Below are 14,012 nucleotides of genomic sequence, written 5' to 3' on the forward strand. Positions count from 1 at the left end.
ATATACAATATTCCGTTCCAACATAGTGTTCTAAAATTACACATAGTTATATCAATGACCATATCGAGACCATATAAACTGAAGAGAATGGAAGGCACCTGAAGTGTAACGTGACATTGTGGATGATAAGAGAAAACAAACACATACATAATTCAGTTGTTTAAAACCAACATCCTTCGGAAGCTAATCAAGTAATTCTTGATTTATATAATGAACAAATAATTAAATTAATTTCATACATGATTCTATAAAACAAGTAGATATAAGAAGATGTGATATGAGTGCCAATGAGACAACTCTCCATCCAAGTCAAAATTTATAAAAGTAAACCATTATAGGTCAAAGTACGGTCTTCAACACGGAGCAATGGCTCACACCGAACAGCAAGCTATAAAGGGCCCCAAAAATTAATAGTGTAAAACCATTCAAACGGGAAAACCAACGGTCTAATCTATATAAAAACGAGAAACGAGAAACACTTATGAACCACATCAACGACAACTACTGAACATCAGATTCCCGACTTAGGATAGGTGCAAACAAATGCAGTGGCTATCTGCTTAGAATTTTACTTGCTTTAGGTCATAAAATATGCTTCGAAAGAATTGTAAAAGCATTATATAGAATTTAATTCAAATGTAATAATACAAAAAGCAAAGCGACAACAATTAGGTAAAAGATTCCAAGGTGCTTATACGTATTACCCATCATATGGTTTCAAAATCATATTTAATTATTTGTGTACGGTCGTCCATCAAAAGTTTAAATTGGTTTTGTCATTTTCATTGCCAATGAATCCGAATGTGACAAACCCAGAAATAATTAAGGTTGACAATCAGCGAAATGTTTATTCAGTGACGGAGTTTAACTGTTTGTCATGAGATCACCAATATATATAATTTGATATCTCATGTTTGTATATGCCCTTTTAGAAGGTCCGATGTAACTTTTTTAAATGTACTGTTTTTGATTCATCGAATTCCCTTTATAAAATTCCTACAACCTCTCAATTTAAATATTTATTAAGATTTCAAGATAAAAATGTTTCTGATGACTTGATAACTTATAAGATTTCGTCTGATAGATTTACGTCACAACGTTAATCGTCAGGCTCAGTGTGAAAATGTTGTTGTTCTACCAGAGAGGTGAAAAGAAAATTGTTTTGCTCTATGCCAACGACATCTTCGTCAACTGCAGAAATTAAGTCATATGGTTTCAAAATCATATTTAATTATTTGTGTACGGTCGTCCATCAAAAGTTTAAATTGGTTTTGTCATTTTCATTGCCAATGAATCCGAATGTGACAAACCCAGAAATAATTAAGGTTGACAATCAGCGAAATGTTTATTCAGTGACGGAGTTTAACTGTTTGTCATGAGATCACCAATATATATAATTTGATATCTCATGTTTGTATATGCCCTTTTAGAAGGTCCGATGTAACTTTTTTAAATGTACTGTTTTTGATTCATCGAATTCCCTTTATAAAATTCCTACAACCTCTCAATTTAAATATTTATTAAGATTTCAAGATAAAAATGTTTCTGATGACTTGATAACTTATAAGATTTCGTCTGATAGATTTACGTCACAACGTTAATCGTCAGGCTCAGTGTGAAAATGTTGTTGTTCTACCAGAGAGGTGAAAAGAAAATTGTTTTGCTCTATGCCAACGACATCTTCGTCAACTGCAGAAATTAAGTCTTATAGAAACGTCATACGGTTCAGCAAAAGGTTTTGGTCATTTTTAACAATTTTAGCATTGCTTAAAACAAGATGTTGGCTGGTGGTGAAGTTTTAATTGAAAAGAAAAGATGGCTTCAAATCGACTGTTAGTGACGGTCAGTGGCTTACTTATATTTACGACAAAGACTACTTTAAATATCAACACATTTTTCAGATCATGAGATAAACAAGCGCTTGCGTTTTATAAAACGATTGACTTGGTAGAGAATTGTTGCGTACAGGGAAGCTTTTAAATCAAGAATTTTTAACGATATTCTTGGAGTAATCTCTACGAAGGTTAAAGAACGCCATACAAATCTTTGTTGACCTTACGAAAAAATATGTGTCACAGATGTACATTAATTTGTTTCGTCTGTTGTATCCACTTTACTTTTTTATGGCTCTTACAGAATGGGATTTTTCATCGGATTTATACTAGTAATTCACAAAACAAATGGGGTAGAAACTGCTTTTTTTTCAGGCGCAGAACCCTTAAATTACAATCTGTTTAGTACCAGGAAAGTAGTTACATAACAGTATAATAACATGTCAAGCATTGTAACATTAACGTATTTATACGCTCTTGCAACAAGTGCAATGGTAAAAGGATTGATTTAGGTCTTTTTAATATGGTCATGGAAAAAAGTCAACAACATGGTGGCGATTTTCGTTTATTAAATAGATAATATTCCGGTTTTTGCAGATATGGTGTTCTTAAATTACACATTGGTATATATTGATTAAATTGATGAGACCGTAAACAAATTGGCTTGAAACGGAAGGTAGGCACCTGAGATGTCACGTGACATTGTGGCTGATATCAGAAATAAATACATTCAAAATCTACTTGTTCAAAAACAACATCCCTCGAGAGCTATTCAAGTACCACCTGCTTCATATTAAGAATTCTTTAAACAAATAATCAAGTTAATTTCATACATGACGTAAAAAAAAATCGCTTTCTGCAAAGACTATTTACTTGCTTTATGTCATTAAAAATGTATCTGAATAATTGTAAAAGCAATAGAAGTTGATTCAAATTCGTTAACCAAAAAACAAAGACACAAAAATTAGGTGAAACACAAATACATTCCGAAATGATTTCCGAACAGAAAGAGAACAAGTGCCAAAACGCATATCGAATTCGTTCATCAAAAAATCCAACCGGTTTTTTCATTTTCTTTGCCAATCAAGAAAATGACAAACCCAGAAATAATAAAGATGAACAGTCTGAGAACTGTTGATTCAATGACGAAGTCTAACGATTGGTTTATTTTTTATTTTTTTTATCAAATTCCCACAATTTCTTTATCTGATTTGTTATTGAACTTTCAAGAAATAAATGTTCCTGTCAAGGAAACAGCTTGAAAACTTATAAGAGTTCTCCTGATAGATTTACGTCACAACATTAATCGTCAGGCTCAGTGTTAAAATATTGATGTTCTATAGCTACCAAAGAGGTGAAAATGAGATGGCTTTGTTCCATGCTTACGACATCGACGTCAGTTGCAGAAATTAAAAGAGAGGTGAAAGATACCAAAGGAATATACAAACTCATAAGTCGAAAACTAACCGATAGCGCCATGGCAAAAAAAGAAAACCACGAAATGAGAAAAGAAAAACAACAGTAAATAGAACACAACATAGAAAACTAAAGTCTTCTCAACCCAAACCCCATCAAAAAACGGGGGTGATCTCAGATGCTACGGAAGGGTAAGCAGATCTTACTCCATACGTGGCATTTGTCGTGTTGCTCCTGTACATTGTAATTACAACCCCGGTGATAAATCTTTCAGGAAACACCCATTTTGTTCTGAAAAAATGTTGTTATTCTACCAGATAGGTAAAAAGGAAATTGGTTTGCTCTATGCAAACGACATCGACATCGACGTCAACTGCAGAAATTAAGTCTCATGGAAACGTCATAATGTTCGGCAAAAGGTTTTGGTCATTTTTACAACTTTATCATTACTTAAAACAACATTTTAGCTGCTGGTGAAGTTTTAATCTTTTTTAAAGTTCTCTTCAAATCGACTGTTAGTGACGGTGATTGGCGTACTAACATTAAAAACAAAAGAAACTACTTGAATTTCAGAAAGTGAAATGTGAACATTAGTGAAGCAACACTCAAGCATCACCAACATAAGGAGCCAACTCATTTCTCAGATCATGTGATATTCAGGTGCTTGCGTTTTAAAACAGAATAGACTTGATGAAGCTTTTAAACCAAGGATTATTAACGATATTCTTGAAGTAATATCTTCGAAAGTTTACGAACGCCATCAAACCTTTGTTGACCTTTACGAAAAATATGTCACACATGTACATTAATTTATCTAATCCTGTCTTTACTCTGTTATGGCTACAACGAATGCGACTTATCTACGAATTTTAAGAAACTACCTTTTATCCTTGAGCAGAATCCTCAAATTCCAACCTATACGTATTGGTATAAGGAAGTAGTGACAAAACAGTATAATAACATGTCAAACATTGTAACATTAACCTAATCATACGCTCCTGAATAGAGTGAATTGGTAAAGGGTCCATTAAGGTCTTTTTAATATGGCAATTCAAAACAGTCAACAACATGGTGGCGATTTTCGTTAAACTTTGTAAAATACGTTATATTCCGTTCTATGCAGATATCGTGTTCTTAAATTACACATCGCTATTTCTTGGTAAATTGATGAGACCATACAAATTAGCTTGAAGCGGGAGGTAGGCACCTTGGATGTCACGTTGTGACATTGTGTGTGCCAGAAGAAACAGACACATAAAAACTCCACATATTAAAAACTAACATCTTGCGGGAGCTTATCATGTAACACCTGCTTCATATTATGATTTTTTTTGAGTAAAAAAATGAAGTCAATGTCAAATGATTTTATGAAACAATTAGCTATCTGTAAAGAATATTTATTGCTTTAGATGATTAAAAATGTATCGGAATACTTGTAAAAGCAGTATATGGAAGTTGATTCAAATGTCATAAAACAAAGAACATAAAAATCAGGCGAAAAACTAAATATTCGGTAAAGAATTAACTCTGAACGGAAAGAGAACAATTTGTATCCACGTCATTACTTTTCAATTTACATTCAAAAATGATTTTTCAACGATAATCCATCAAAAATTCAATCCGAATATGACAAACTCAGAAATAATGTTAGAAGGACTGTGGGCGACATGTTGATTCATTGAGGGAGTTTAACTATTTTTTATGAGATTATCAATGTATATAATATGAAATATAGTTAAATACATCATGTTTATAGATGCCCTTATAGAAGGTTACGCATATTTTTTTTCAAATTTACTTTCATTTCATCTCATTTGTTTTAATGAAATTTCAAACTCTCTTTATAATATCAATATCGGTCAACTTTCAAGGAAATATTTTTCTGTGACGGACACGTTTGATAACTTATAAGAGTTCGTCTAATAGATTTACGTCACAACGTTAATCGCCAAGTTCAGTATGAAAAAGTTGCTGTCCTACCATAGAGGTGAACATGACATTGTTTTGCTCTGTGCTAAGGACATCGACGTCAACTGCAGAAATTCAGTCTGATGTACAGCCATAATGTTTGGCAAAAGGTTCTCACCGTTGCTAGTTTCAACATTGCAATGGAATAAATTACGAGAAAAATATTAATAAAATAGCATCAAGCATTTTAGTATTGTGATTGGTCAGACTGTACATATAGAATAACTAAACATTTTCAGGAAATATAAAATGTGTTTTTAAAGACTTAGATACACATATTTCTATCCTGTTTCGGGCCAAATGCAAATGACATTTATGTTTTGAGGCAGTGTGTAGTTATTCTCTTTATACTGCATCGCTTACTACTGTCCAAAATAAAATAGTTTGGATAAAACCATCATTTTCGAATTTGAAGCGAACGACTTATAATTCAGCGAACTTGCATTCTTTTGTAACGTTATAAACATGGCGATATACGGTTAGTGAATGTACAAACAATGCATATCACAAATACATATATAATCAATACAATTTTACTGCGCAAATAGCACAGTTGCAGTATGAAGGTTTATAACATATGCCTCTTATACCTATATACGATTTGAATTTAAAAGAGTGGTTCATTGGAACCCTGTTGGCTATACAACCAGTACTGTATATCAATGGATGAAATCGATACTTAAATTTGAGACACTTTGAAATATAGATTCCATATAAGTTTATGAAATTAAACAAGAAACAAGGTTTTGTTGAAAACACATCCCATGTACTTTTAAGTGAAGCTACTATGTGTTTCCTTTGGCTTAGTTTAGATTAGTTTATTATATATATTAAAAAAAACATAATTGCTTATCAAATCTCAGGAAACTGAAACGACTTCAAGTTGATATAGAAGGACATAAATAACCAATGTGTTATAATTGAATATCTATTTAAAACGAGACAAACAAGACAAGCATGTAAATTCCCGCGTCTTTTTTCGTCCTCTTCAATTCATTTTAAAGTAATTAGTAAAGAGGGTAAAGGTTTTATTCTGTGCGTAATAATGCTTCCAAAAATAGCTTAAAATAATTATATCAACTTCTTTCTATTGCTGTGAGAGAGAGAGCAAAAATAATTACGTACGCCATATTTGTTTATATTAATCGTTTTGAACAAAACTATGCAAAAAGCAAACACAATACTGGTAAAAATTGGTTCTACATTTCTACCAGTCTTAACTAGTTCCACATGACATATTTTACATTCAGAACATGGCAAAACAAAATAAATATCAAAAGTGTTCATGTACAAATCCTAACGTAATGAAATAATTGCATGATACCCTCATATTAATTAATGTAAAGTGCATTTTATTGTCAGATCGCTGCGCTGTCAAAACGTTCAGATAGAATAATTATTACGTAACACGTTTAATGTAGACCGGTTTCTATTGTGATCGTCCGTAAATCATCTTTACTGAGACAAATTTCTCGTAAGGTTTGCTAGTTTTACTTGAAGTTCTTTAATTGAAGTAAAGTACATGTTATTTGTACGTGACAACTTTCTACATCACGGGAATATTAATATACAACGATGAATGCAATGTGGGTATTCCTCCTTATTGTATCAGAGTAATTTCCCACACTGAATAGCTCATCCAATATATGTTCTTGCATTCAGATTGAAATCGATGACAACAAGGACTTCTGTTTTTTGTTTTCGTATTTCATTTCCTGTATTCAATTTTTTGGCGTCTTGAGGTTTTTTTTTAAATAATGAAACCCTATGTGATTTAAATTCACAAAGTGTACCTTTGACTTTGAAAGACTTTATGAACGAACAAGAAAACATAAGATTTCAAAAAATAAAATAGAACTGACAAAAGAACGATGTTTCTAAAAACATTTACTAACAAAATTACCGAACTCCAAGGTAATTTCAAAAAGGAAATGTCCATACAAACTGGCACAACCAAAGGGGCGACAATATAAACCAACGGAATGACTGGGGCGGGGGTGTCATATTCTTGACTTGGTGCACGCATTTTCTGAAAAGAACTCAACTCATTTTCATTCACTGAAGGATGAATGGCTTGATAAATGCACGTGGAGCTAACATAAATATGGCGTCACTTCAAATGTTCAAATATTCCAGTAATAAACAGGACGTAATAGGTGTTGTAAGATTACTGTCACATTGACGTATTTCCGATATCTCATTTTATTTATATACTTGATAAAAAATGGACTGGATCGCATGATCTGTAAACATATTGTCTACACACACAGTCTTTAGTTTTCTATGTTATGTTTTGTGTACTATTGTTTTTCTGTTTGTCTTTTTCTTTTTTAGCCATGGCGCTGTCAGTTTATTTTCGATTTATGAGTTTGAATGTCCCTCTGGCATCGTTCGCCTCTCTTTTATAATGTATACTGCAAGCATCCTGTTAAGAATGTATAAGTTGGCATGCTATTTCAAAAACAAATTCAGTATTAAGTATTTAATTTTCAGGATCACGAAAAACCAATTACACTTAATGTTACCTGGGGACTTCAAAACAGTTGAATAAGTGACCAATGAACTAGGCAACGATCAATCGAAAAGTTCCAATCGACAAAGCAATCAGTGTTCATAAGTTAAAAGTTTGGCTAACCTTAACCAATGAATCTTTCAAATAAATGTATCAGATTTATATAAAAAAATAGATAAAAAGTAATAGTGCTGCCAACAACCATAGATACTATTTCTGTGTATGTACTATTATATAATGTTAAATTAAAAATCACTATTGTTAATCATATCGTAGCGAATCATGTAAAAACATGCTGGATTTGTACTGTTTGAAACTCGAAACATACTTGACGTTGGTCATTGAACTTTTAAAATCACTGAAATCAGTTAATCGAATTTGTTTCACAGTTATATTTCAAAAGACATCTCGCACTAGTGATTATGTTTTCTACCAGAATCGATATTTATTGAATGAGTTGTATGAATCAAACAAAATTTGTAATGTACATGCACTTTTTGATCTTTCAATAGTTGACCTTTAACGCATGTAAAACTGTGTACTCAGATTGTCTCATCAACTAAATTGTCAACATAATGTAATGATCTTTGCTCGACGCCAGATTCAGCTTATGTCAATGTTAGTAAAAGTTTATCAAAGTTGTTTAATATGAATGTATAATAGAATTATTCCAGTCAAACTAAAGTTTTTGGGTGTTTGTCTACGGAAACGCTTTGTCAACGTCATAAACAAGGCGATATACGGTCAGCGACTGTTTATAACAAATTGAATATATTGTGCAATACCACAATTGCAGTATTTAGGTTTATAACATATAGCTCTTATACCTAGACACGATTTTAAATAAACAAAGTGAGTCGTTTGGAATCTTATTGATTATACAAACAGTGTTGTTTGTCATTTGATGAAATTGATACTTAAATCTGGAAAAGATTGAAATATATAGATTTTATACAAGTTTTGAAGATTAGGCTAGAACCAAAGTTTTGCTGAAAACACATCAGGCACTCTTTAGGTGAAACGTGTGTTGGTCACACGATACCTGACATAAATGCATTTGCAGTGCGTTTTATTTGATTAATTTCGAAACTCGTTTCTGTTCCCGTTAGGCTTAGTTTAGATTAGTTTGTGATATATAAATACATTTTTTATAATTGCTTATTAAATCTCAGGAAACTGGTACGACTACTATTTAATATAGAAGGACATAAATTACCAATGTGTTATCATTGAAAATCTATTTAAAATGAAGTAAATAAGACAAGCATGTAAAATCTGTTTCTTTTTTCTTCTACTTCAAATAAGTTGAATATATTAAATATACAGGGTAAAAATCCTTTCTATTCATTGACACATTCCCCGTTTCCATTCTCAATTATATTCCAAAAAGTGGTTTTCTAAAACAGTTTTAAATCAACTTCTTTCTCTAACTCTTAGAGAGATCAAAAATAATTACGTAAGCCATATTTGTTAATATTGATCTTTTTGGAATAAAACTATGCAAAGATAAGCTACAAAAACGATATTGGTTAAAAGTCCTTGATATTTCCACGTGACATATTTTTAATTAAAAACATGGCAAAACAAAATGAATATCAAAACATGGCAAAACAAAATTAAAACTGCATGACGAGCTAAGCGGCCCAGTGGACCCTACGGACTTTTTCTGAGCTCTTACGAAATCATAGAATTTTTGAATTTTTGGTAACGATAATTCTTCCACTTTCTGACAGAACAGTGCTTAAAACTATTAGTAACCATTATATGGTACAATAACTTTGCTCTTTTGAGTTTGGAATGACAAAATCATCGTATTTCAATAGTGCCAATCCAACTGTAAACAAAGGAAAAATGGCGGAAACTTATTCGAAGGTAGTCCAAAACGGTAATAACAATGACATGAGTGTAAAACCAATTTTCTTATTGGAATCAGATATGTTTGGTCCAAAACCCTCTGACAAAGATTTCCTTTTACACCACGAACTTTACAAAATGATTGGTCGACTAATACCCTCTTCCCATCTTAGAGCGCTCCAAAGAGTTCGAGGTATGTGGCGAATTTACACACAAGGCGAAGACGATCGCAGCAAGCTTCTAATATCAGGCATTGTGGTAAGAGACCGTTTGGTGAATTTTTATTCACAAAACCCGAGATTCCAAGATTATGTAAACCCAGATCATGTTAAAATTCGGGTAAAAGACATCCCATGCTCGGCTGATGATGGTCAGATTACCTTCTTTTTAGAGAATGCAGGGTGTAAAATACACAGATACTTTAGAGAGCGCATACGAGTTGACGGCTTAATAACAAACTGCCTATCAGGAGACCGAATATTTTATTGTGAACCTGTGGAACAACCTTTTCCTAGACAAGTAACAATAGGAAACTACAGGGCTACAATCCTTCATAAAGGTCAACCAACAAAAAACAGAGACGACATGGTTTGCAAAAATTGCCTCGAAAAAGGCAATTGTCCAAATGACTGGAAATGTAATATCTGTAAACAATCTGGACACAAACAATCAGAATGTGAAGAGCCCTTTTCAGACAACAATAATGAACATGATGAAAATGAATTAACAAACACAGATGATGACAATACAGATTCAGAGACCGATGACAATAATGATGAGACTGCACATACTCAACAACATGAAACTGAACAAATGCAGGAAATACCTAACCAGCAGATTCAGGAAGTGCCTAACCAACATCCGCAGGAAGTGCTCACTCGCAATCCGAAGAAAACTCAAAACAAAAATTCGCAAGAGGTGTCTATTCAAAAATCTCAACCTCTATTTCAATCAATCACCAATGAAGAGAATGATGAAAATACAGGACAAGCTGCAACATCAAGTCCTAAAAAAACTGAAAAAAAATCTAGTAAAAAGAATAAACTAACTAATCAAAATGATGCAAAAGATGAAAAACAAAGTTCAATGCAACAATTTCTAGTTGAGAAACAAGCTAGTGCAACCACTCCAGGAAATAAAGTTTCAAAAAGGTCTGCAACAACACCCACAACTGACCTATTCGATAGAGAGAACCAAACAAGCAAACCAAAAACTCAAAGTTAAAAAGGAGAAATAAACATGTACAAACGATTATGTAGCTAACTCCTTTTTTCTTTTTGTTTATCATCTCTATATTTTTTACAATGATTTGTTTGTATATAGTTTTATTCTTATTCATACATATATGTATGCCAAGCATATTCCTAAAGGTAGATAACCACCTTGAAGACAATGCTTTTTACATAAATTTAAAAAAAAAAACAGTAAAAATACAAAGACATGTAGATATGATTGTGATGGAATATTAGATTTCATACTTTCAAGACGTAATAGAAAGAAGAGTAAAATAGAAATGAACCGAAATGTTGTTTTTTATATCATAATGTCAAAGATTAATAGAAAACTAAATATTATTGGTCTGTGTGATCATACAAAAAATATACACATAACTAAAGAATGTTCTTTAATAAACATAACATTTATCAATCATATTAATATGTATATACTTATATACTAAATATATCTAATAATATTCCACAAATTTGCAATATCAATTCCTTTATATAAGTATCATCATAGTTTGGAAAACAGTTTGCAAAGAAGTTTCTGCTTCCTACAGATTAACTGGAGTAAGAATCTCAAAATTCTAATCCTATGCTGTCGAAAAAAAATCTATGAATCAAACAGTTATCCAGCAACATTTAACTACAGTCCATATTCACACCTGGATAATACTTCACTGTAAGATCTCTCTACATAACCTTCATGACTTTTGGCTTCAATACGTTGTATTATTATACAAATGCTCACAAATATACATGTACATGTATAGATACTGGGAAAGAATTTTTAGTCGAAATCCAGCAATATTAATCCTCACACATAAATGTATTCTTGTAAAAATCTTCAGTATCACTGAATCAAAGCACTTTAGTCTTCATGTAAAACGAGTAAATTCATCCTATTATCAAATCGTGTCGTTCGTAACCAAAAACATAAATTTATACCAATGTATCTTGAACTGTGTTAAGCTCACGTTGTATTTGAGCTTGATATCTCATCTACCTGCAGAAAAAAAAACAAAATTGTTACTATCAACTACAACTCAAACAAAATATAACAATATAAGCGCATTATTAGAATCAGTAGAATTTAACGGAACAAAAACAATAATTAGAAATTACCTGAGCAAACGACTGCTATTAATAGATGCGGGAAAATCCCTACATAGATTATTAAAAACATGTACACCTTTCTCGAACCGGTGTCCAATTTTACGGGTAGATAAAATACACATAAAAGAGAATGTATTCATTATTTTTATAGTTAACACAATCATGTTAAATACAATATTGTTCTCAATGTATATATGTATATTTTTAATTTATGCATGCTATTGTTCTTGTATATGTTTGTCAATGTATTCAGTATTGTACAACAATTTAAAAAGTCAAATGTCACAATTATGTATTGTGTCTTTTACATGTGAACTACTCATATTAAGGATAGTTGGCTACATCAGATTACAAAAAAGTTCAGAAAAAATAAAGTACAGTAGAGAAGGTTTAGGTTTTAAATCACTTGCTTTATGCTACAAAAATTATAAGATTCATGAATAAAACTTTACACATCTGTTCCTTAAATTGTCAAGGACTAGATCAAAAAGAAAAAAGAAATAGACTTTATACATGGTTGAAATATCAAAAAACGGACATACTTTTTATCCACGAAACTCATTTTGTTGTAGAAATAGACAAAAAAGTTAGAAATGAATATGCTGCAGATATTTTTCATAGTTTTGGCACCACTCAATCAAAAGGTGTAGCTATATTTATAAAAAAAACATTAAATTCAAAGATAATTGATACTTATACTGATCAAGAAGGTCGCATAATTTTGGTAAATGTTGAAATAAACAACAATATATTCTCTTTGATTAATTTGTATGCACCAAATGAGAAGAAAAAGAGAAATGTCTTCTTTAAAAATGTAAATAAAATAATTGAAGAGCACAGTCTTGGAATTTTAGTGGTAGGAGGAGATATGAATGAAACATTGAGTAGTGCAGATAGAAAAAATAATAAAAAACATAAAGAACAAAAAATTACAAATAGTTTGAAAACTTTAATAAGAACAAATAAACTAGAGGATATATGGAGACAATTACATCCAAAACTATATCAATACACATGGAAACGTAAAAATAAAGATGATGAGGCAAGTAGAATAGATTATTTTCTGACCGGTAAGGAATTGAGAACTATGATAAAGTCTACGGATATTAGACCAGCCCTGATTTCTAGTACGGACCATCAGGCAATTTCACTTAAAATCAACATGTCTAATGATAATAAGGGTAAAGGGTTCTTTAAAATAAACAATAGTGTGCTTACTGATAAATCTTATAAAGAAAAAATAGAAAATATAATTGACTATTTTATACTCAAAAGCAATAACACTGAAAACCTATCACAATTATGGGATTTGTTTAAAATTGAGGTAAGAGAATTGACAATACAGTTTTGTAAAAATAAAGCTAAGCAAAGAAAAAATGAAATTCAAGATTTGGAAAAAACTTCAAACATTACAGGAAAAAAACGATAACAAAAAATTAAGTGAAGTGGAAAAGAAGGAAATCAATTTGTTAGAAAGTAAGATAGAATCTCTTTATAGTTGTAAAGCAAAAGGTGCACAGATACGTTCTAGGATAAAATGGATAGAAAAGAACACTAAATTTTTTCTAGGATTAGAGAAAAGTAGACAAACAAGAAAAAATATAATAAATTTAAAGAATGAGAAAGGGGAGATAATTTCAAAACAATCAGAAATACTAAATTTTGAAAAGAAATATTATGAAAAGCTTTACACTACCACTAAACCAGATAAATTTTTTATAAACAACTATATAAAGGATACAAATATTAAACAATCATTGAGTAAAGAGGAAAGCAATTCTCTAAACGGACTCCTCACAACAGAAGAATGTACAAAATCAATTTTTCAAATGAAATTAAATAAATCCCCCGGCCTAGATGGACTTTCAGTAGAGTTTTACAGAGAATTTTGGGACAAATTAAAGAATTTTGCAATTCAAGCTTCAATCATTGCTATAAAGAAGGGATGTTATCTGAATCACAAAAAATAGGCCTTATTTCTCTAATATTTAAAAAAGTAGACCCCACTGATTTAGGTAATTACAGACCAATTACGCTATTGAATGTTGATGTTAAAATTATTGCATATACATTAGCCCAAAGATTAAAACCTCT

This window comes from Mytilus californianus, unplaced genomic scaffold (assembly GCF_021869535.1).
Source record: "Mytilus californianus isolate M0D057914Y unplaced genomic scaffold, xbMytCali1.0.p SCAF_8, whole genome shotgun sequence".
Classification (NCBI taxonomy): domain Eukaryota; kingdom Metazoa; phylum Mollusca; class Bivalvia; order Mytilida; family Mytilidae; genus Mytilus; species Mytilus californianus.